This window comes from Odocoileus virginianus, chromosome 5, assembly GCF_023699985.2.
Source record: "Odocoileus virginianus isolate 20LAN1187 ecotype Illinois chromosome 5, Ovbor_1.2, whole genome shotgun sequence".
Lineage (NCBI taxonomy): Eukaryota > Metazoa > Chordata > Mammalia > Artiodactyla > Cervidae > Odocoileus > Odocoileus virginianus.
Genome location: NC_069678.1, coordinates 26133599 through 26150225, shown reverse-complemented (window position 1 = coordinate 26150225; position 16627 = coordinate 26133599). Strand labels below are relative to the sequence as shown.

The 16627-nt window shown below is 33.2% G+C and overlaps 1 pseudogene; it reads left to right on the top strand.

Annotated features, from left to right (window-relative positions):
• Positions 1 to 9374: 9374 nt before the first annotated feature.
• Positions 9375 to 15729, top strand: LOC110139230 (ubiquitin-like modifier-activating enzyme 5 pseudogene; annotated as a pseudogene).
• Positions 15730 to 16627: the final 898 nt, after the last annotated feature.

The following is a 16627-nucleotide window of genomic DNA, read 5'->3' as shown; positions in this document are numbered from 1 at the left end:
AATTATTAAGCATGAGAATATTATTCATAACCTCAAGCAATTAAAGCTATGTAAGTGTAACCATTATAAAATATTCAACTCTAAATTTGACAAAAAGTAAATAAAATGCAGGAATACTATAAAATGTTGAAGAGGTAAAAATAGATGAGCTAAACACTACAGGCAGAAAACTAAAATTGTACAATATTTTTGTAGAAAGTAATATGGAAATTTGCTTTTCTCTTACCACTAGGAAGTAAGGTCTTCCTTTCCCTTAAGTATGATTGTATTTTTAAAGTAGAGATTCAAAAGAGTCATTCTGAAAAATGTGTTCTCCCTCCAGTCTAAAACCAGATTTGCTTTCTTCCTGTATCCAGTTTCCGTATTAGAGATCCCTGTATGCAGGAGAAGCCCACGCCTATCTAAAAAGAGCTGTAAGCTTACTGTATGATACCTACAAGACAACTTATCAAAATATTGCAGAATAATACTAACATATCAACAACAACAACAAAAAAAAACTAGAAACAGAATCCAATGTATTTTTTATAGATATGATCAAATATGCTTACAATAATGATTTACTATAGTAAATAATTGGAAACCTGCTAAATATTCTACAACAGGAATTATACTATCATGCAACCATAGAATGTTGATATGTATTTATTAAAATAAGTTTTAAACAATTATAATACCAGAAGATTAAAAAATCATAATGTAATGGTATCTCTGATATGTATGGGTATGGGTATGGGAATGTGTGGACAAACAGACTGTCAGGGTGTACGTAGGGAAGAACTGGTTTATGAGAAACATACCATATTTTAATCAGGGTTATATTTGGTTTCTGGAATTTTGAACAGTGATTTTTTTCTCATGATTTTTGCATTTTCTAAATTATTTTTAATAAGATATTCAAAAAGCTTAAATTAGCTACTCTCATATGTCTGCTGTAAAGTTCAATTGTTTAAAATAGGCTTACCAAGACTTAGGCATAAATGAATTTAAAAATGCATTGACCAAGAAAAATGCTCAATATCATTAATAAATAATTTTAAAAAGCATAAATGATATTATAATTTGTTTCTATCTGATTAGAGTATTAAGACTCTTCCTGTTACACAATGGATGGGGAAGAAAGCACATTCATACTCCTACTGAGAGTATTAATGGATGACACAGTTTAGGGGAATAGGCAGCAAAGAACACCTGAACATATATATTTCTTTATCTATAAATTTACACTATTTCTAATCAAAAGTTAGAAATTTATATTTTTCTAATCAAAAACAAATACATAGAGAAAGATAAGCATGAATAATTTCTATGATTTTTTTTTCTAATAGCCAAGTATATATATATATATATATTTGCACTGTTTGGAGGGTGTAAAAATAAATGTAAAGTGGGTTGGAGGGTGTAAAAATAAATGTAAGTGGGTTATAAGTAAGTATGTAGAAAAATACTCCAAGATATTTTAATTTAAAAATCTGATTCAGAATAATACATAATTTTTTAACATAACATCCAGATTAAGCAGGGAAATATCACTCATTTCAATCATTTATAAAATACAGTTACCTACATTTTGTGTTTGTATAGAAAATTTAGGAAATAATTCGCTACAAATCTTTGATGATGGTTGTGTTGTTTGAGCTTCATGAATTTTTACTTTCCACTGTATTTAATAGTATTAAGAAAAGTCTGCTACTTGCTGCCATTAAATTCACTGCCATTAATTTGGAGCTGATTTAATTTTCCTTAATTAGTATGCTGAATCTGATACTGTTTGAGACTGAAAAATTATAAATGCCATCTTTTTTAACAAGGGAATAAACATTCTCACTTTCAGAATAATGACCTGCTTTGTTCAGTCATACTTTATTGCTGTTAGGTCAAATTTCACTAGGTCCTCCTATGTTATCTGGCTATTATATAGAATAATAAACATTTTATTACATTTAATTATTTTAGCTCACTAATAATTTCAATTTTTACTGTTTATTTTTTCAAAATTGTAATTTTTATCCATCAAGAGTAATTCTTAATGAGATCTTTTAAAAAACCTAAAAAATAAAAAGTAAAACACTCAATCTGGAAGCAATCAGGATGTCCAAAAGTAATTAATTTTTCAACTATAAAAAAAAGAGGTGGAAGTACTTCATGATAGTTAATTCTGTAGAAAATAAGTCCTGATATCAGTACCCAAAGACTGAATATGCAAATCCTTAAATTCAGTTGAAGGTCATGAAGTTATTGCTGGTAATAATACATTTTGTTATATCAGTTAAAACAAGCAAATAAGTCCTGATATCAGTACCCAAATACTAAATATATAAATCCTTAAATTTCAATTGAGGGTCATGAAGTAATTACTAGCAATAATAAATTTTGTTTTATCAGTTAAAACATTGAACTCAGATGATAGAGGTTATATCAAATACATAGTAACTTTTAAAAAGGAACCATGGCTATTGTTTTCCACCACCATTAATTTCAAAACAGAAAATAAATAACGTAAAGTAGCTCATTGTATATAAATATATTTTACAATTTTTGTTCCAAAGAGTCATTTTATAGACAATATGATTGTTCCTAAAAATAAGCAAATGGATACAAATGCATTTATATACATTAGAAAATACTACACATACACACACACCAACACACACACACACACAATTGGTTAAATTCTTAATTCTTCACTTGTTTCCAAAAAAAAAAAAAAGGCAAACTACCAATAAACTGGTGATTGTTTCCCAAAATTGAGATTTTCCTGTTCAATATCTTTTTTTATCATTCAACCTTTGCCAAACTTGTTTTACACATGAAAGTTTACATTGCAGATAAAAGATACAATAGGGTGACTGCGTTCAATTATTAAATTCAAGCTTTCCAATTCATCTAATTTTTTATCACCATCATTTTGGTACTAAGTGACTTATTGTGAAATGCAATTTGTTCTCCACAATTTGAAACCCTACCACCCAAGTTCACAAATTAGCACTTTAATGTTAGACATGAGCAGTTATTTTTTTTTTAATTTTAATTTTTTTTTTGACATAAGCATTTAAATAGGCTTGTTTAGAATTAGTGGTAAAACTAGTAACAATCATTTATCATTTTTGAGGCAATTATTAAGACAACAGTGACACATTTTACTGACATGAGACCGCATCTAACAAAGACCCTAATCTGGGATCTTGATAGATATTGATTGCATTACAGACTTAAAAAGCCAGAAAATTGTGTGTGGTTGTCTATGTGTGTTTCCATTAAAAATTGTGAGGAAAACCCTCCACAGACTTCAGTAACTGGTTACACAATCACAAATCACCCAGAATTAGTTTTCTTCTTTACTGAAAACTAAAACAATGATTGCTAGGCTCCACCCCAAAACTGCTTGTTTTACAGTATTCATCTACATTAGTATTGATTTTAGAATAATATTCAATTCAATATTATGTTGCTTAGATTTTCATAAATTATTGCTCAAGATATCATAATATATGGTATTGTTTAATCCTATGTAAGAGAGTTAGTAGATTATTCAATGTGCAATTAACAGGGCAAGAAAAACTAAAGTGAGAAATAGTTGTGACCTCAGAGTTGTTTTTTTATTCTTCAACTCCACTTTACTAACTGAAATATTGATTAGAGAATAATAAAGTTAGACCTCAGTGCCTCATCCATCTACTTGTGTTAAGAGGGCAGCACTAGCAAAGAGTTTTCTATTAAATATAGGTGTCATTTTTATTTCTTATGCACTTCTTTCTATTCTGTACAGTTTTTGGGGGGGGTGTGAAAGTGAACACACAAGAGATTTCACAAGAACTGTATTACTTCAAGGTGATATGTGCAATTTGATCCTCCCTGCTATCTTTTTTTTTTCTCCAAAATAAATCAGATCTTTTATTTTGTGTTGTTTATTCATATATTGGGCTTTTAATCTGTCATTGTGACTGTGTCCAAAACATAAATACCTTAATTAGTATGAAAAGCATTTAAATAGAACATCAACCAATGAAGAAGCTACCTACCACATGTGGCAGAAATACAGGTAGAAATTTGATTAAAGGCCAGCCAGGACACCTATGACAAAAATAGTGAGGTACACTTTTGTGAATTATAGGGCATACAATATATGTGTTCTTACTTTCTAAGTGCATTGAGACAGAGATTGGGATATTGTCTTATTGTTAGTTATCAATAATAACTTTATTGAATTATACTTGGAGAGTGAAATTTGCATGAAAGGCCCATTTTAGATTTTGTTTGCTTGAAAATCTTTTGTGACCTATTCCACAAATCACTAAGAGAATATGCTTCCTCTATTTTCAAGACTAGGATCAATATATCAATGTATTCAGACACAGACATAAAATCAAAATTGAAAATTTTTCTGTTCAACTCATATTGCCTCATTACAGTTGCTAGGCTTTATCTAACAAATCATTTTATGTGATTTTTTTTCTAGTACTGTTCTGTTACTTTACTCACTTTCAACTGCTTTATCAGTCTCTGAGACAAATGCTTGGAAAGTCTCCCACTATGACTGTGGATTTGCCAATTTCTCTTTTTAATTATTAAAATTATTTAAAAATGTCTCTGGTAGTAATTTTTCTAGCATCCTAGTATATTGTTCTTTTTACTGTTAAAAACATTTCTTTTTATTTCTATAATAAAAACATTTATACAAATATTTTTTAAAAGAAGGATTAGCTTGCATTAACTTATCTTTTACTGGGGTAAACAGATGATGAAAATTAAAACTGATTACTTTGTAATAATGTGTAGTGAAATATGATATAAGGAAAAATAAAGCTAGATAAAGAAATAGTATGTGATGGCAAGCCACTTTGAGGCAATGTTTAGGAATATAATCCTGAGAGTGCTTGATAGATCAAATTATGTCAGTTACTGGCAAATAGTGTTCCAATAACCACAAAGGTTTGGGGAAGGTAGGTTTAAAGGAAAGTTTCAGTAACAGAAAGTCTACATGACTTAACTAGACTGAGCCATGGAAAATGTGGAATAAAATGGTGTGAGAAGAGGTAAACCATGCAGAGGATTTAATTTGAGCTTTAATCCATTTGGTGCTAAAAGCTACTAGAGTCTGTTAAATCTGCTGAAGCATATTTCTATTACTGTTTACTAGACAATTTTTTTTCCATCTATTATTTTGATATAGTGTAGGTAATTTTGTTTCATGTATATCTTTTAAAGAGCACCTTGCTACTTGTCTGTTTTAATTGAGTTATATGTTACATACAACACTGAAAGTTTAAGATGTACAACATTAACTTGATTTATATTGCAGTGATTACCATAGTGGTTTTAGCTAATTCCTGTATTGCTTCATATAGTTGCCATATTTTTTTCTTGCCTTGGGAACAATGAAAACCTAATCTCTTAGAAAGTCTAATGCTGATAATACATGTTGGTTGCCTGTAATCATTGTACTGTTTATTAAGTCTCCAGGACTTAGTTATCTACTGGTTACAAGTATGTAACCTTAACATCTCCTCCATTCCCCCAATGGCCCAACCCCTGGTAACCACCATTTTACTCTCTCCCTTTACTTTTTCAGGTCTTTTAGATTTCACATATAAAAGATATTATAGAGTATTTGTCTTACTCTGTCTGATTTATGTCTCATTTAGCATAATGTCCTCAAGGTCAATCTATATTGCAAATGGCAGAATGTCTTTTTTTCTCATGGCCAAATAGTATTCCATCATATAAATACACCACACTCCCATGTTTATTGTAGCATTATTCACAATAGCCAAGATATGGGAACAACCTAAATGACCATCTATAGATACTGTTTTATCTAGATTGTGATTGTCTATATTTTTATGAGACAAAGTAGAATGGTCATCAACAAAATGGTCTCTAGATTCAGTTTTGTGACCTTGGACAAATTCAATTAAATTTTCTAGGCTATGATTTCCTTTCTAGAAATATACTTATATGATGGATTTGCTTGGAGAAGTAAAATATTTAATATATGTGAAACCATTAGAATAGTGACTAGTTTGTTTAAAATACTTAGCATTAGCTTTTATTATTAACTGGATTCATTCACTTATATTTACTATAGTGATTTTATACATACAAATTTGCATATATGCCTATACTCATGTGTGTGATTATTAGTAATATCATACTGTGAGTTGTTTTCCTTCTTAACTTACTTTTTTCCCAGCTTTAGGTTGGATTAGCAGACTTCTTTTAACTACTTTGTTTATTTTATACAATACAGAAGCTAATTGTATTATATTTTTGCTTTGTTGGTGGTATTCAATTAAGAATTTCTCAGAATGGTGTTTTTAGTGATATGGAAAGAAAGTGATGCTTGTTTATGAACTGAAAGTGTATTGAAAATAAACAAGTGAAATATCAATGTCACAACACTGTGACTACTGGCACTAATATTAAACATTTAGTATGTTCAATTATGGGCTTCCCTAATAGCTCAGTTGGTAAAGAATCCGCCTGCAATGAAAGAGACCCCAGTTCGATTCCTGGGTCAGGAAGATTCGCTGGTGAAGGGATTGGCTACCTGCTCCAGTATTCTTGGGCTCCTCTTGTGGCTTAGCTGGTAAAGAGTCTGTCTGCAACATGGGAGAGGAGACCTGGATTTGATTCCTGGGTTGGGAAGATACCCTGGGAAAGGCTACCCACTCCAGTTTTCTGGCCTGGAGAATTCCATGTACTGTATAGTCCATGGGGTCGCAAAGAGTCGCACATCACTGAGTGACTTTCACTTCATACTATACTCAATTATTGTCTCATTGAACAAATTGAAGCAACATATATTTGTAGTTTTAAAGTAAATAAGTGCGTGAATAAAGTATTCCTTCTGATAGTAATAATATTTGTGACATGAACTACTGACAATTTTCAGGAAAAAGGATTAGGGATAAAACACTATGGTAAATGGTCTTTCAGTTTGGTTTGGCAGGTTGTAATGCATATCTTGTTTGAGACTTTGAGAATAAGTCAGTGCTTTTTGCTTTCTCTGTGAAAAAGAAGTTAAAATTGTGGACCATATCTATGCAAACCTTGGTCCAAAAGGAGGCACCCCAGCAATACCTATCCATGGAGGGAGGATACCTAGGCCAAAAGAATATTCTTCTTGGGGACCTTAAGTGGAACTGATTATTGCTTTTGTTCTCTATAGGGTTAATTAGACCTCTTTTAAGACCTGCTTTTATTGGTCTGTGGGATAAAGGAGATTAGACTACACAGTTTTCTCTGGGTCTTGGACTGTCTAAGAAGCGATATTCCAATGGAATAAAGCTCTGCTGCTGCTGCTAAGCCGCTTCAGTCGTGTCCAACTCTGTGTGACCCCAGAGACAGCAGCCCACCAGGCTCCTCCGTCCCTGGGAGGCTCCAGGCAAGAACACGAGTGGGTTGCCATCTCCTTCTCCAGTGCACGCATGCATGCTAAGTCGTTTCAGTTGTACTCGACTCTGTGCAACCCCATGGAAAGCAACCCACCAGGCTCCCTTGTCCACCGGATTCTCCAGGCAAGAATGCTGGAGTGGGTTGCCATTTCCTTCTCCAGAAATAAAGCTCTAATCCACCATTATTAATTTTAGTCAGAAACTCCATTTATTATGGAAGACTGCTTACGAGTCAGAGAAACCAATTGAAACTAGCTTAAGCAAAAGATAATCAAGTTTATTATGGGAAGGCAGAGAGAATACATGAAACAAAAGGAAGAACAATGCTTGCTATCTTTGAGTTCTGCTCTTCTTTCAGCATCTACTTCATTCTTCTCTGACTCTCTTCATTGGCTTTTCTTTCTGTCTGCACATGATGACAGTACAGTCTTTTCTATCTTCTTTCTGAATTCTCAGAGAAATAACCATAGATCCAAAAATATACTTGGACTGATTAGCTGGTATAAAACATTATTATTTTGTGTGTATTGAAAGTGAGTCTTTGGGGGAAAATTCTAGTTGAAGGACATTTAACAAACAAAGTGACAGTTATCTCAGAAACCAGAGATGTGCTGAATAGATCCCTATTATGAAAGAATAGCTCTTATTTATGTATGTGCATATGATTCTGTCTATCCTAATTATGGACTCATTTTCAGGGATTGATATTAGGTGCTTAAATATTGGTTGTTATTAAAATATATTTATAAGTTTTAACTACATTCCTATGACTAACCTGGAAAAGACAAATATCTTTAGATGGAAAAAAAAAAAACAACCAAATATGGGGACCTAAAGTATACTTCTTAACAGGTCATTGTCTCTAAATATGTGTCAGTGTATTTTCAATTACATATAAAATCTTTGTATAGTCAATTCTTTATAAAATAATATACTATAGTATCATCTAGGTTAATTTTTACTTCTTAACACAGTTATAGATATTATAGGAAAGAATCAAGACAGACTGCAGTTGAAAATATTTTTATCTATCATGCTCTTAACTAGAATAAGACTCAAAAATAAATTTCCATTGACCTTTTAGGAATATAAGAGTTAAAATTTATTTACCCATGAATTCTTTCTCACTTATCAATCTGTAATATCTCAGTTGCCTTTTTTTTTTTTTTTGGCCCTATGCTTTATTAAAAATACTATGACTTTAATTCAACAGCTGGACTTCTCCTAAGATATGTGCTGGTGGGTAAACCATAGGTAAGAATGGTCAGCTATTATACACACAAACATTAAAGTTTTTTTCAGTAAAATCTGTTTGAAAATACTTGAATGGCAAATAAATTCAACCTTCTTTCAACATTTGTCATGTCTGCAACTGAAAGTTTAAAAGGCGAAAAGGAGAGATTACCTAAGAAGTTATAAATTGTCATATGTGTTTAAATCAGTTTAAAGTAAAGTCAAGTTATAATACACAAGAGTAGTTTCTGTATTCTTTCTTTGGCTTAAAGTCTGTACTGAGGGACAGTATTTTGAATTATGTGTTATTAGCAGTTCCTAGCCTAGAGCTAGGAAATTAAGTATAAACATAACATATATGTATATATGTTCTGATCAATGAATTTCACATTTTGCTTTTTAAAAAAATTTATTTACTTAGTGTTGGCTGTGCTGGGTCTTCACTGCTGCAGGGGCTTTTTTCTAATGTGGCGAGTGGGGACCATGTCAGTGTGATGCCCAAGCGTCTTATCCCGGTGGCTTCTCCTGCTGCCCAGCACAGGCTCAGCAGTTGTGGCGCCGAGGCTTAGCTGCTTGCTGCGCAGCATGTGGAATCTTCCTGGTTCAGGGATCGAACCAGGGTCCTTTGCATTGGCAGACAGACACTTTACCATTGAGCCACAAGCGAAGCCCTCACATTTTGATTTCTATGCAATGTATAAGTCAGAGATTATATAATAACCCACAGATATAAAATATGAGAAAATGGAAACCCTAGAAGAAAAGTGTGATTTTTCTAAGTTCACGTCAGTGTTAGTTGCAAAACATGATCCAGAACAAGCCTCCTGGTTTCCACTTGTAATTTCACAATTTCGCACAGTCTCACCAGGTAGCATTGTGACTGAATTGCAGATTCCTCACTTGTTCTCATCTCACAGCATAAGACCCATTGTTTCTACCAAGATTGAGCAAGATGGCAGCATTATCAATATGTATAGGACTCTAGGCATAATGCTCTGGATATCCTTAGATTGGAGCAATTTTTGGTGGAAAACAAGTTGATCAACTCAAACATTTGGTTGATATGACAATTGGTACATCCCAGGGAGTAGCTTGGGGCTTCCCATGTAACACTAGTGGTAAAGAATCTGTCTCCAATGCAGGAGACATAAGAGATGAGGGTTCCATCCCTGGGTTGGGAAGATCCCCTGGAGGAGGAAATGGCAACCCACTCCAGTATTCCTGCCTGGAGAATCCCATGGACAGAGGAGCCTGGAAGGCCACAGTCCATAGAGTCGCAGAGTTGGGACATGACTGAAGCGACTTAATATACACACAGACAAGGAATAGCTTATTCTTAGATAGTTTAGTTTCATTCAAAGTTCCCCCTCAATATAAAACATCTAAATCATTACATACTTGCATTTGTTTAAAATAGATAAAACTGTGGAAGTATCTATAAATATTTACAGTGTCACATTATGTTTATTATCAATTACAATTTAGGCCTAAGCTTGCTGTAAATTAAAATATTTTCAACAAAATTGTATATAGCTCTATCATTTAAATCATTTCACTAGGTACTATGAATGTTGTACTGTATTATGTGAGCATCAAAACATCTCTTTTTTCCCCACTCATGAAGTAAGTTTATATCCATAAAGAAACTCTCCCTTTATTAATAAAGAAGGCATGCATTCAATGAGTTTGTTTCTGTGGGGAAAAGAAAACAATTATTTCCATCACAATAATACTTTCTAGCAGTTCTTGTGATTGAAGTTGAAGAGAGGGGACACTCAGTGCCTTTTAAAAGGAATGGCAGAGGGCACATTTTATAACTAAAAGCAGACAAATCTCTTTCTCTCAAGTGTGTTCTAAAGAAAAATTCCTTTTTTAGAAACCACAGGAACATTCTCATTTTTTCACCTGAAATATCTCTCCAATTTTTTCATTGAATTTCTCTAGTTCTTAGAAAGAAAAGAAATGGCTTTAAATTATCACTTATTTTACTTTGTATATGAACCTTTTCCATTTTATTGGAAAGTGAGTTTAACCTTCAGACATTTCAATAATTTATCTATGTTTTATGATCAACTGCTTCTAGACATTCTTAAGATTTATCCCAAGTGCTTGTGGTCAGTCAGCAAGGCAGCACATATTTATGGAGTATCAGGTGCAAAGATAAATCTAATGTAGGCACAAGTTCCATACAGAATTTAGGTTTTAGGAAGTAAAAATATTTACTATGACTTTATATTCTCTTGCCCTTCATTTCTTAGGAAAATAGCAATGGTATTAGAAATGCATATAACTACTTATTCAGTGAAATTGGTTACAATTATGATGTGAGTAAAAACATCTTTCTTGAAACACTGTTATCTTTGCTGTTTAATATTAACAGCATTCCTGGTGGAATTTACAATTAAGTTGTTATTTAGTGAATATGCATAAGAGACTCAGATGAATAGGTTTATAACTAATTATAAACTAGCTGTTTATGAATGCCTATTAACAGATTTCAATTCCTTTTTTGAATTACTATTAACTTAACAATAAAAGCCTACAGAAGTTTAAAATTCAGTAAAAAATTTTATAAAAATAGGTAAAAATATTTCCTTTTAGCCTTAATATTTTTGAAAACCAGGTTTTTGTTTTGGAAAAAGAAACCTCATCAAGGCCATGACCCGATTCATACATTAAGGGAAATAGAGAGTCAGAAACACACACTCATGGATACCTCCAGCCTTGTTAGTGAGTGAGGGATATGCATGTCATAAACCCAGTTGGGCTACATCAGCAACACTACATTAAGCAGCATATACAATTTACACATTTATGGACTGATATGCTTAGCTTTTATGAAGACTCATTTTTCTATTGCCTGAAAAGAAATGATACTAATAGTGTGTGCAATTAAGAGCTCCCAAGAATAATGGAAAAATTGGTGACCTGTAACCACATTTAGTACTATGTGCTGCCTTGAAAGCATAATGAATTCCTCCCTATTGTCTTCACAGAGCATCAATACAGATAAATAATATATAAAACTGCTGAAATAACACAGGAGAGGATGAAGGGATGGTAACCAAGGTAGTCTCTAAAGATGCAGACTTACTTTCTTGTACATCTCCTATCCCCCAACTTACTGAAGAATACTCTTGATAATTCAATTCTAAAAGCATTTATTAATGATCTTCTCAGATAGGTGCTATACAAATAAGTAGGGGTCCTTTATCTCTAGGAATAATAAAGGCACACTGAGAAAGAGAAACAATAGCTCTATAGAAAATAAGAGTTGAGAAGCAAAATAAGTGATGGAAAATAACACAAAAAAATCAAAGCAAAATTCAAGGAGAAATTGGGAAATCTTTAGAAACGAATAGGAGCTTGGATATATGGCAATGTATGGATATAAAATGTATGATAGTGAGAATGGATGAAAAATTATTAAATGTGATGATGAAGGTCAGGTTGTCCTGGCCTAGGCGTCAGGTGGTGTTAGTTTTTAGTTTAGATGTGTGGCCCATTTTTGGGAAAATAAATGCCCAATTAGACATTGGCACTCCCACCACAGAAGATTCTAACCACAACATAAAGGGTAGGAGCTCTTGGGTTGGAATGATACCTGGGCCAAGCATCATGTCACAGGGAACAATACAAACACAGGAATTATCTTTTATGGTTTAAGGAAAAGAATTCTCCAAGAAAGTGTCATCCTACAAATAGTACATGTTTTATCAGGTCTACAAGCAACATTTTTCATATAGCTTTGTTGTTCAAATACCTATTTATCCCTCTGCAGAGAATGCAATTCTAAACTAATATCAGAATTACAAGGATTATTAAAGGCATCACATTTTAACACCCTATTACTAGAACAAGTGCAAGGGCCAAAACCAGGAATTCTTTTATATAGGGATCATTTGATGTCACAAAATATTTTGTTTTACAAAATTTGAGGAAATACTCTAAAATATCCTATTTGTATAGTGGAGAATAAAACAATGATTAGAACAGAAGAATAATAAATTTTGTTCTTTTCTCTTTCAGGATGGAAGGAAAGCAAGCAAAATATAATACAATTCTTTAACGAGTTTGCATTCCATTTCTGCTTGTTCTGAAGTTTGTTTTATCATTAAATACAAATGTATAAGAAATAACATTTTACCCTTTATTTGGGGGTTCCTGGACCCGATTTCAACATATAGGAGTAGAGTCTCTTTACCCAATGCCAGCTGAGTGTCTTATAATTTACCTTAATTGTGACACTATTTACCTGAAGATCACATCAGTTTCCACAGATTAAGCATTTAGTCCTACAAGACTGCCCCCTTCCAGCCATTTCAGCTATTACCTGTGCTTCTAACCAATAAGCTATAAATCAGAGTTTTCCACAAACCCTCTCCTCGTTCTATTAATTTGCTAGAGTGGCTCACAAAACTCAAAGAAACATTTTACTAATTATACCATTAGTTTATTATAAGAGCATATAACTCAAGAGGAGCCAGGTGCGAAAGATGCACAGAGCAAGGTATGGAGCTTCCATGCTGTCTCTGAGTGCATCACTCTCCTTAAACCTCCACTTGTTCACCAACTGGAAGCTCTCAGAACCCCATCCTTTTGGGTTTTTATGGAAGCTTCATTGTAATAATGATTGAATAAATCATTGGCTATTGGTAACTGATCTAACCTCCAGCTCGCCACCTGTTCCTGGAAGTCAGAAGGGTGGGACTGCAGACTGAAGGTTCCAACCCTCTAATTACAAGGTTGAGTCTGTAACCTGCCAGGCAACAAACTTAGGTGCTTACCAAAGTCACTGCATTGAATAACAAAAGACACGTTTTGCTCTTATCACTGAGGAAATTATAAGGGTTTTAGAAGTTCTATGTCAGAAACAGAAACAAGGATGATGACCAAATATATAGTTATTGTTATAAATCACAATATCACATCCTTTATACAAAATGTTACTTAGTACTATTTATATAGAATATCTAATTTCTGAGGACAAGTTGCCTCATGGTATTTTTTTCTTTTAATTATGTGCCTCTCAACACTTGCAAAATGATTATAAACTTTCAAAAAAAATAAAAAGGCATACAAAACTATCTATTTAAAAAATGTAGTTTATGTTTATGTCTCCAATTAATCAGTGTGGTATTTTAAAACAATAATTTTTTTTAATTTCAAACATTTACTTTAAAATAAAAATACATATTTTCACAATGTATTTGTATGTCTTATAGTTAGAACTGTCAATGGAAGTAATAAGTCAATCTTTAATAGGAATAGAAAAGTGTTTCTGAGTCAAACTGAGAACTATAGCCTGGGAAACAAAAATTCAAGAAGCACTTGAAATTGTATTATACTGGCCTACAAAATGAATGAGACTTATAATAAAGGCAAAACCCCAAAGTTACATAAATTGTTTGTCTAGAATTTGGTTTGGAGCTGGCAAGAAGTAAAATCCTGCAGCTGCTAGCAGATACTGTTTTAAGAACAACTAGTAATATCTTTGAGTCTGATACAGTTTAGAAAATTCAAATTCTCAGTAATACAAGAACATATCTGAAACTACATCCACAGTGACCATCAAGCTGCATTTTGAATGCCTGAACCACAGTACTCCATTCTGAGTCTTAAATGCTTTGTTTTGTTTAATGGTTAAAGCAGATATATAATGCATGCTTCAGTTCAGTTCAGTTGCTCAGTCATGTCTGATTCTTTGCGACCCCATGAACCACAACACGCCAGGGGATCCAACCAGTCCATCATAAAGTAGATCAGTCCCGGGTGTTCATTGGAGGGACTGATGTTGAAGCTGAAACTCCCAATACTTTGGCCACCTGATGCAAAGAGCTGACTCATTGGAAAAGACCCTGATGCTGGGAAAGATTGAGGGCAGGAGGAGAAGGGGACAACAGAGGATAAGATGGTTGGATGGCATCATCAACTCGATGGACATGGGTTTGGGTGGACTCCGGGAGTTGGTGATGGACAGAGGTCTGGCGTGCTGCACTTCATGGGGTCACAAAGGGTCAGACACGACTGAGCAACTGAACTGAACTGAACTGAACTGAACTGAACTGAATTGAATAAAGAGAAGTCTGAGCTGTAATACATACCATCTCCAAATTCCCTACATTAGTGAACTAAAAGTAATATTCAAAGACATAGATTAGTAGGGTGCCCTTTGTTGGACTTCCTCCTTTCTCGGTCCCACTTCCCCATACTCCTACCAGTTTCTGCTGGGAACACTTTCATATTAATCTCTTTCACACTGATCTTCCTCTCTGGCTCTGTTTCTGGGGAGTCCAAATCAAAGCATTATTTACAATGAAAGAATAAAATAGGGAAACAGTGGGTGAGGGGGAAGGTATAACTCTACATCTGGTGGAACTAATGAAATCATTAGGTTATTAGAATTGTTCACGATAGAAAAAGTGACAAGTTTAGGAATCAGATGACACAACTCGAGTACAAGGGCAAGGTAGATGATTATTAATTATCTTAACACCATATAATGAAAATGAGCAGGACATGCATTGAAAGATATTAATTCTGATTTTCTTTTTGAAATTTGCAACAGTATCATCACATTGATATTTTTCAATCTTTCATGGATAGAATAAGTTATGGCGAGTTAAAAAAGGGAAAACCTATTGAGCTTGTTCTTAGCTCTGAGGACAGTTTTGAAGTTCAAATACCAAAATGTAGCTTTTGATGAACTTGAATAAAGATGTATAGAGTCTGAGTTCAGTGAAAATGCAGTTTCAGAACATATACAATTCATAATTCCTAGAGGACATCCTTGTTTTGTCTTTGCTTCACCAGTTGCAATTGTTGCAAATATTGGTAAAAACACCCTGAAACAAAGAGAAATTTTGCAGCCAGTCTTCCTACCAATATGAGGGTGGTTTCTGGAATCTTGGAACAAAATGTTTTAATGTTTCTGTTAAATTTTGGTACTATAAATTTCTATGTTGGATACAGTTCAGCACAGAATTTTTTCCCTATCACATTCATGAAGCCAAACCTTAAGTGTGATGACAGATATTATAGGAAGCAGCAAGAAACATATAAGAAAAAAGATAAAGACATGTCTAAAACAAGATGTTGATTGGAAGAGATAACACATGAATGTAGTGAGGTAGTACTGAGCTGGTATCTGAGATTTTAGAAAAAGTAAGAACAAGTTATTTTCTTCTTCATGTCCAGTTCCTAACTTACATGAAGGAATTACAGTGGCAAGAAAATTCTGTGCCTGACACTATAAAACTCTGATGAATGAAATTGAAAAATATCTAAATTGATACCCCATGTTTGTAGATAGCATTTCAGTAAGGCTTGGATAGTGAGTGGGGTTTCAATGTGCATATGTTGCTATAGATTGAAAGGTATATGGGAAAAGATACTAACTAAATTATTAAAGGACAATTTGGCACAAAGTGACTCAATGTACAAGTGACCCAATATACGTATTAACATTCTAGTATATAAGAGGATTTGACTTAAGATGAAGATTAAAATGGATGTACATTTTCACATGTTAATGACTGGATGTGAAGCTTATGTCATAACCTTAGATTGTATAGTAAAGGGATATAATTTGCTATAGTGTTTTACATAGATATTGCTAATCAATTATCAGCAGGTAATAAATTTTGAGTCATTTTTAGTAATGACATTAGTAAGTGAGAAGTGAGTAGACAATGGAGATAGTTCAGATAAATTGTGGTTATGGAACAATTATTATCTTGATCTGTATTTAGCGCTGATATTTTTGTAACTAGAAGTTTTAAAAAGTCATGCAACATATATATTCCATTGCAATAGTTAAGACATGCAGTTTAGGTAGCATAATATATTCTAGCTTGTGTTCCTGAGAAAATATGTAGATTTGTAGATGCTAGGTTGTAATCCAGTATGATTAAAAGGGGTATTTTGAACAAGTGAAGATGGAGGCTGAGATTGGAGTCATGCTGCCACAAAAACTGGGAAATGTCTTGGGTTACTAA